Genomic DNA, 9,118 nt, shown 5'->3' on the forward strand with positions numbered 1-9,118 from the left:
ATCTGGCCAGGTTTCACGTCTCTAGGCCTTACGGTTTGGCCTGCACGATGCGTTTTACGAATCCTTACAATTACAATAGGGTTTCAGCATTTCATGCTTGAACCCCTAATAAGAATGAGGGCTTTTTGCCAGTTATAGCGCCACCTAAGGTCCGATCTCCATGAAACTCTGCATGCTTCCTCACCATGTTCTGACACATATGCTCATCAATTTTGGTGAAGTTCTGAGTTTTCATTTGGGATTTATAGGCTTTTGAGTGTATTTTGCCACGCCCCTTTTCTAAACGAGCCTGTTACAGCCACCCAAATGCAAAAGTTCAACTTTTTTTCGATAATTATTGATCTAGAGAGTCCAGAGAATTGTCCTAGACTGGTTTGGTTCCGATCGGGCGAAAAACCAGGGACTAGTTCGCAAAAGTAGGTTTTGGACAAAATTCGACATAGCAGAATATTTTCCCTGCCGACATCCAAATCGGAGATAGCCATTTTGTCCGCCTTGGGCCAAGGATTCCAACGATATAGGGCACTTGATCCTGGGACAAACGGTCTAAGAGTTATGAGCAATTTTGAACTTTTGGTTGCTGTAGCGCCACCTATGGGCCATTCGGGGTCATACTCTGATAGGTTGTCCCCAAACTGAGGCCTACCATCTGGCCAGGTTTCACGTCTCTAGGCCTTACGGTTTGGCCTGCACGATGCGTTTTACGAATCCTTACAATTACAATAGGGTTTCAGCATTTCATGCTTGAACCCCTAATAAGAATGAGGGCTTTTTGCCAGTTATAGCGCCACCTAAGGTCCGATCTCCATGAAACTCTGCATGCTTCCTCACCATGTTCTGACACATATGCTCATCAATTTTGGTGAAGTTCTGAGTTTTCATTTGGGATTTATAGGCTTTTGAGTGTATTTTGCCACGCCCCTTTTCTAAACGAGCCTGTTACAGCCACCCAAATGCAAAAGTTCAACTTTTTTTCGATAATTATTGATCTAGAGAGTCCAGAGAATTGTCCTAGACTGGTTTGGTTCCGATCGGGCGAAAAACCAGGGACTAGTTCGCAAAAGTAGGTTTTGGACAAAATTCGACATAGCAGAATATTTTCCCTGCCGACATCCAAATCGGAGATAGCCATTTTGTCCGCCTTGAGCCAAGGATTCCAACGATATAGGGCACTTGATCCTGGGACAAACGGTCTAAGAGTTATGAGCAATTTTGAACTTTTGGTTGCTGTAGCGCCACCTATGGGCCATTCGGGGTCATACTCTGATAGGTTGTCCCCAAACTGAGGCCTACCATCTGGCCAGGTTTCACGTCTCTAGGCCTTACGGTTTGGCCTGCACGATGCGTTTTACGAATCCTTACAATTACAATAGGGTTTCAGCATTTCATGCTTGAACCCCTAATAAGAATGAGGGCTTTTTGCCAGTTATAGCGCCACCTAAGGTCCGATCTCCATGAAACTCTGCATGCTTCCTCACCATGTTCTGACACATATGCTCATCAATTTTGGTGAAGTTCTGAGTTTTCATTTGGGATTTATAGGCTTTTGAGTGTATTTTGCCACGCCCCTTTTCTAAACGAGCCTGTTACAGCCACCCAAATGCAAAAGTTCAACTTTTTTTCGATAATTATTGATCTAGAGAGTCCAGAGAATTGTCCTAGACTGGTTTGGTTCCGATCGGGCGAAAAACCAGGGACTAGTTCGCAAAAGTAGGTTTTGGACAAAATTCGACATAGCAGAATATTTTCCCTGCCGACATCCAAATCGGAGATAGCCATTTTGTCCGCCTTGGGCCAAGGATTCCAACGATATAGGGCACTTGATCCTGGGACAAACGGTCTAAGAGTTATGAGCAATTTTGAACTTTTGGTTGCTGTAGCGCCACCTATGGGCCATTCGGGGTCATACTCTGATAGGTTGTCCCCAAACTGAGGCCTACCATCTGGCCAGGTTTCACGTCTCTAGGCCTTACGGTTTGGCCTGCACGATGCGTTTTACGAATCCTTACAATTACAATAGGGTTTCAGCATTTCATGCTTGAACCCCTAATAAGAATGAGGGCTTTTTGCCAGTTATAGCGCCACCTAAGGTCCGATCTCCATGAAACTCTGCATGCTTCCTCACCATGTTCTGACACATATGCTCATCAATTTTGGTGAAGTTCTGAGTTTTCATTTGGGATTTATAGGCTTTTGAGTGTATTTTGCCACGCCCCTTTTCTAAACGAGCCTGTTACAGCCACCCAAATGCAAAAGTTCAACTTTTTTTCGATAATTATTGATCTAGAGAGTCCAGAGAATTGTCCTAGACTGGTTTGGTTCCGATCGGGCGAAAAACCAGGGACTAGTTCGCAAAAGTAGGTTTTGGACAAAATTCGACATAGCAGAATATTTTCCCTGCCGACATCCAAATCGGAGATAGCCATTTTGTCCGCCTTGAGCCAAGGATTCCAACGATATAGGGCACTTGATCCTGGGACAAACGGTCTAAGAGTTATGAGCAATTTTGAACTTTTGGTTGCTGTAGCGCCACCTATGGGCCATTCGGGGTCATACTCTGATAGGTTGTCCCCAAACTGAGGCCTACCATCTGGCCAGGTTTCACGTCTCTAGGCCTTACGGTTTGGCCTGCACGATGCGTTTTACGAATCCTTACAATTACAATAGGGTTTCAGCATTTCATGCTTGAACCCCTAATAAGAATGAGGGCTTTTTGCCAGTTATAGCGCCACCTAAGGTCCGATCTCCATGAAACTCTGCATGCTTCCTCACCATGTTCTGACACATATGCTCATCAATTTTGGTGAAGTTCTGAGTTTTCATTTGGGATTTATAGGCTTTTGAGTGTATTTTGCCACGCCCCTTTTCTAAACGAGCCTGTTACAGCCACCCAAATGCAAAAGTTCAACTTTTTTTCGATAATTATTGATCTAGAGAGTCCAGAGAATTGTCCTAGACTGGTTTGGTTCCGATCGGGCGAAAAACCAGGGACTAGTTCGCAAAAGTAGGTTTTGGACAAAATTCGACATAGCAGAATATTTTCCCTGCCGACATCCAAATCGGAGATAGCCATTTTGTCCGCCTTGGGCCAAGGATTCCAACGATATAGGGCACTTGATCCTGGGACAAACGGTCTAAGAGTTATGAGCAATTTTGAACTTTTGGTTGCTGTAGCGCCACCTATGGGCCATTCGGGGTCATACTCTGATAGGTTGTCCCCAAACTGAGGCCTACCATCTGGCCAGGTTTCACGTCTCTAGGCCTTACGGTTTGGCCTGCACGATGCGTTTTACGAATCCTTACAATTACAATAGGGTTTCAGCATTTCATGCTTGAACCCCTAATAAGAATGAGGGCTTTTTGCCAGTTATAGCGCCACCTAAGGTCCGATCTCCATGAAACTCTGCATGCTTCCTCACCATGTTCTGACACATATGCTCATCAATTTTGGTGAAGTTCTGAGTTTTCATTTGGGATTTATAGGCTTTTGAGTGTATTTTGCCACGCCCCTTTTCTAAACGAGCCTGTTACAGCCACCCAAATGCAAAAGTTCAACTTTTTTTCGATAATTATTGATCTAGAGAGTCCAGAGAATTGTCCTAGACTGGTTTGGTTCCGATCGGGCGAAAAACCAGGGACTAGTTCGCAAAAGTAGGTTTTGGACAAAATTCGACATAGCAGAATATTTTCCCTGCCGACATCCAAATCGGAGATAGCCATTTTGTCCGCCTTGGGCCAAGGATTCCAACGATATAGGGCACTTGATCCTGGGACAAACGGTCTAAGAGTTATGAGCAATTTTGAACTTTTGGTTGCTGTAGCGCCACCTATGGGCCATTCGGGGTCATACTCTGATAGGTTGTCCCCAAACTGAGGCCTACCATCTGGCCAGGTTTCACGTCTCTAGGCCTTACGGTTTGGCCTGCACGATGCGTTTTACGAATCCTTACAATTACAATAGGGTTTCAGCATTTCATGCTTGAACCCCTAATAAGAATGAGGGCTTTTTGCCAGTTATAGCGCCACCTAAGGTCCGATCTCCATGAAACTCTGCATGCTTCCTCACCATGTTCTGACACATATGCTCATCAATTTTGGTGAAGTTCTGAGTTTTCATTTGGGATTTATAGGCTTTTGAGTGTATTTTGCCACGCCCCTTTTCTAAACGAGCCTGTTACAGCCACCCAAATGCAAAAGTTCAACTTTTTTTCGATAATTATTGATCTAGAGAGTCCAGAGAATTGTCCTAGACTGGTTTGGTTCCGATCGGGCGAAAAACCAGGGACTAGTTCGCAAAAGTAGGTTTTGGACAAAATTCGACATAGCAGAATATTTTCCCTGCCGACATCCAAATCGGAGATAGCCATTTTGTCCGCCTTGAGCCAAGGATTCCAACGATATAGGGCACTTGATCCTGGGACAAACGGTCTAAGAGTTATGAGCAATTTTGAACTTTTGGTTGCTGTAGCGCCACCTATGGGCCATTCGGGGTCATACTCTGATAGGTTGTCCCCAAACTGAGGCCTACCATCTGGCCAGGTTTCACGTCTCTAGGCCTTACGGTTTGGCCTGCACGATGCGTTTTACGAATCCTTACAATTACAATAGGGTTTCAGCATTTCATGCTTGAACCCCTAATAAGAATGAGGGCTTTTTGCCAGTTATAGCGCCACCTAAGGTCCGATCTCCATGAAACTCTGCATGCTTCCTCACCATGTTCTGACACATATGCTCATCAATTTTGGTGAAGTTCTGAGTTTTCATTTGGGATTTATAGGCTTTTGAGTGTATTTTGCCACGCCCCTTTTCTAAACGAGCCTGTTACAGCCACCCAAATGCAAAAGTTCAACTTTTTTTCGATAATTATTGATCTAGAGAGTCCAGAGAATTGTCCTAGACTGGTTTGGTTCCGATCGGGCGAAAAACCAGGGACTAGTTCGCAAAAGTAGGTTTTGGACAAAATTCGACATAGCAGAATATTTTCCCTGCCGACATCCAAATCGGAGATAGCCATTTTGTCCGCCTTGGGCCAAGGATTCCAACGATATAGGGCACTTGATCCTGGGACAAACGGTCTAAGAGTTATGAGCAATTTTGAACTTTTGGTTGCTGTAGCGCCACCTATGGGCCATTCGGGGTCATACTCTGATAGGTTGTCCCCAAACTGAGGCCTACCATCTGGCCAGGTTTCACGTCTCTAGGCCTTACGGTTTGGCCTGCACGATGCGTTTTACGAATCCTTACAATTACAATAGGGTTTCAGCATTTCATGCTTGAACCCCTAATAAGAATGAGGGCTTTTTGCCAGTTATAGCGCCACCTAAGGTCCGATCTCCATGAAACTCTGCATGCTTCCTCACCATGTTCTGACACATATGCTCATCAATTTTGGTGAAGTTCTGAGTTTTCATTTGGGATTTATAGGCTTTTGAGTGTATTTTGCCACGCCCCTTTTCTAAACGAGCCTGTTACAGCCACCCAAATGCAAAAGTTCAACTTTTTTTCGATAATTATTGATCTAGAGAGTCCAGAGAATTGTCCTAGACTGGTTTGGTTCCGATCGGGCGAAAAACCAGGGACTAGTTCGCAAAAGTAGGTTTTGGACAAAATTCGACATAGCAGAATATTTTCCCTGCCGACATCCAAATCGGAGATAGCCATTTTGTCCGCCTTGAGCCAAGGATTCCAACGATATAGGGCACTTGATCCTGGGACAAACGGTCTAAGAGTTATGAGCAATTTTGAACTTTTGGTTGCTGTAGCGCCACCTATGGGCCATTCGGGGTCATACTCTGATAGGTTGTCCCCAAACTGAGGCCTACCATCTGGCCAGGTTTCACGTCTCTAGGCCTTACGGTTTGGCCTGCACGATGCGTTTTACGAATCCTTACAATTACAATAGGGTTTCAGCATTTCATGCTTGAACCCCTAATAAGAATGAGGGCTTTTTGCCAGTTATAGCGCCACCTAAGGTCCGATCTCCATGAAACTCTGCATGCTTCCTCACCATGTTCTGACACATATGCTCATCAATTTTGGTGAAGTTCTGAGTTTTCATTTGGGATTTATAGGCTTTTGAGTGTATTTTGCCACGCCCCTTTTCTAAACGAGCCTGTTACAGCCACCCAAATGCAAAAGTTCAACTTTTTTTCGATAATTATTGATCTAGAGAGTCCAGAGAATTGTCCTAGACTGGTTTGGTTCCGATCGGGCGAAAAACCAGGGACTAGTTCGCAAAAGTAGGTTTTGGACAAAATTCGACATAGCAGAATATTTTCCCTGCCGACATCCAAATCGGAGATAGCCATTTTGTCCGCCTTGGGCCAAGGATTCCAACGATATAGGGCACTTGATCCTGGGACAAACGGTCTAAGAGTTATGAGCAATTTTGAACTTTTGGTTGCTGTAGCGCCACCTATGGGCCATTCGGGGTCATACTCTGATAGGTTGTCCCCAAACTGAGGCCTACCATCTGGCCAGGTTTCACGTCTCTAGGCCTTACGGTTTGGCCTGCACGATGCGTTTTACGAATCCTTACAATTACAATAGGGTTTCAGCATTTCATGCTTGAACCCCTAATAAGAATGAGGGCTTTTTGCCAGTTATAGCGCCACCTAAGGTCCGATCTCCATGAAACTCTGCATGCTTCCTCACCATGTTCTGACACATATGCTCATCAATTTTGGTGAAGTTCTGAGTTTTCATTTGGGATTTATAGGCTTTTGAGTGTATTTTGCCACGCCCCTTTTCTAAACGAGCCTGTTACAGCCACCCAAATGCAAAAGTTCAACTTTTTTTCGATAATTATTGATCTAGAGAGTCCAGAGAATTGTCCTAGACTGGTTTGGTTCCGATCGGGCGAAAAACCAGGGACTAGTTCGCAAAAGTAGGTTTTGGACAAAATTCGACATAGCAGAATATTTTCCCTGCCGACATCCAAATCGGAGATAGCCATTTTGTCCGCCTTGGGCCAAGGATTCCAACGATATAGGGCACTTGATCCTGGGACAAACGGTCTAAGAGTTATGAGCAATTTTGAACTTTTGGTTGCTGTAGCGCCACCTATGGGCCATTCGGGGTCATACTCTGATAGGTTGTCCCCAAACTGAGGCCTACCATCTGGCCAGGTTTCACGTCTCTAGGCCTTACGGTTTGGCCTGCACGATGCGTTTTACGAATCCTTACAATTACAATAGGGTTTCAGCATTTCATGCTTGAACCCCTAATAAGAATGAGGGCTTTTTGCCAGTTATAGCGCCACCTAAGGTCCGATCTCCATGAAACTCTGCATGCTTCCTCACCATGTTCTGACACATATGCTCATCAATTTTGGTGAAGTTCTGAGTTTTCATTTGGGATTTATAGGCTTTTGAGTGTATTTTGCCACGCCCCTTTTCTAAACGAGCCTGTTACAGCCACCCAAATGCAAAAGTTCAACTTTTTTTCGATAATTATTGATCTAGAGAGTCCAGAGAATTGTCCTAGACTGGTTTGGTTCCGATCGGGCGAAAAACCAGGGACTAGTTCGCAAAAGTAGGTTTTGGACAAAATTCGACATAGCAGAATATTTTCCCTGCCGACATCCAAATCGGAGATAGCCATTTTGTCCGCCTTGGGCCAAGGATTCCAACGATATAGGGCACTTGATCCTGGGACAAACGGTCTAAGAGTTATGAGCAATTTTGAACTTTTGGTTGCTGTAGCGCCACCTATGGGCCATTCGGGGTCATACTCTGATAGGTTGTCCCCAAACTGAGGCCTACCATCTGGCCAGGTTTCACGTCTCTAGGCCTTACGGTTTGGCCTGCACGATGCGTTTTACGAATCCTTACAATTACAATAGGGTTTCAGCATTTCATGCTTGAACCCCTAATAAGAATGAGGGCTTTTTGCCAGTTATAGCGCCACCTAAGGTCCGATCTCCATGAAACTCTGCATGCTTCCTCACCATGTTCTGACACATATGCTCATCAATTTTGGTGAAGTTCTGAGTTTTCATTTGGGATTTATAGGCTTTTGAGTGTATTTTGCCACGCCCCTTTTCTAAACGAGCCTGTTACAGCCACCCAAATGCAAAAGTTCAACTTTTTTTCGATAATTATTGATCTAGAGAGTCCAGAGAATTGTCCTAGACTGGTTTGGTTCCGATCGGGCGAAAAACCAGGGACTAGTTCGCAAAAGTAGGTTTTGGACAAAATTCGACATAGCAGAATATTTTCCCTGCCGACATCCAAATCGGAGATAGCCATTTTGTCCGCCTTGGGCCAAGGATTCCAACGATATAGGGCACTTGATCCTGGGACAAACGGTCTAAGAGTTATGAGCAATTTTGAACTTTTGGTTGCTGTAGCGCCACCTATGGGCCATTCGGGGTCATACTCTGATAGGTTGTCCCCAAACTGAGGCCTACCATCTGGCCAGGTTTCACGTCTCTAGGCCTTACGGTTTGGCCTGCACGATGCGTTTTACGAATCCTTACAATTACAATAGGGTTTCAGCATTTCATGCTTGAACCCCTAATAAGAATGAGGGCTTTTTGCCAGTTATAGCGCCACCTAAGGTCCGATCTCCATGAAACTCTGCATGCTTCCTCACCATGTTCTGACACATATGCTCATCAATTTTGGTGAAGTTCTGAGTTTTCATTTGGGATTTATAGGCTTTTGAGTGTATTTTGCCACGCCCCTTTTCTAAACGAGCCTGTTACAGCCACCCAAATGCAAAAGTTCAACTTTTTTTCGATAATTATTGATCTAGAGAGTCCAGAGAATTGTCCTAGACTGGTTTGGTTCCGATCGGGCGAAAAACCAGGGACTAGTTCGCAAAAGTAGGTTTTGGACAAAATTCGACATAGCAGAATATTTTCCCTGCCGACATCCAAATCGGAGATAGCCATTTTGTCCGCCTTGAGCCAAGGATTCCAACGATATAGGGCACTTGATCCTGGGACAAACGGTCTAAGAGTTATGAGCAATTTTGAACTTTTGGTTGCTGTAGCGCCACCTATGGGCCATTCGGGGTCATACTCTGATAGGTTGTCCCCAAACTGAGGCCTACCATCTGGCCAGGTTTCACGTCTCTAGGCCTTACGGTTTGGCCTGCACGATGCGTTTTACGA

Source organism: Squalius cephalus (genome assembly GCF_949319135.1).
Source record: "Squalius cephalus genome assembly, chromosome: 8".
Lineage (NCBI taxonomy): Eukaryota > Metazoa > Chordata > Actinopteri > Cypriniformes > Leuciscidae > Squalius > Squalius cephalus.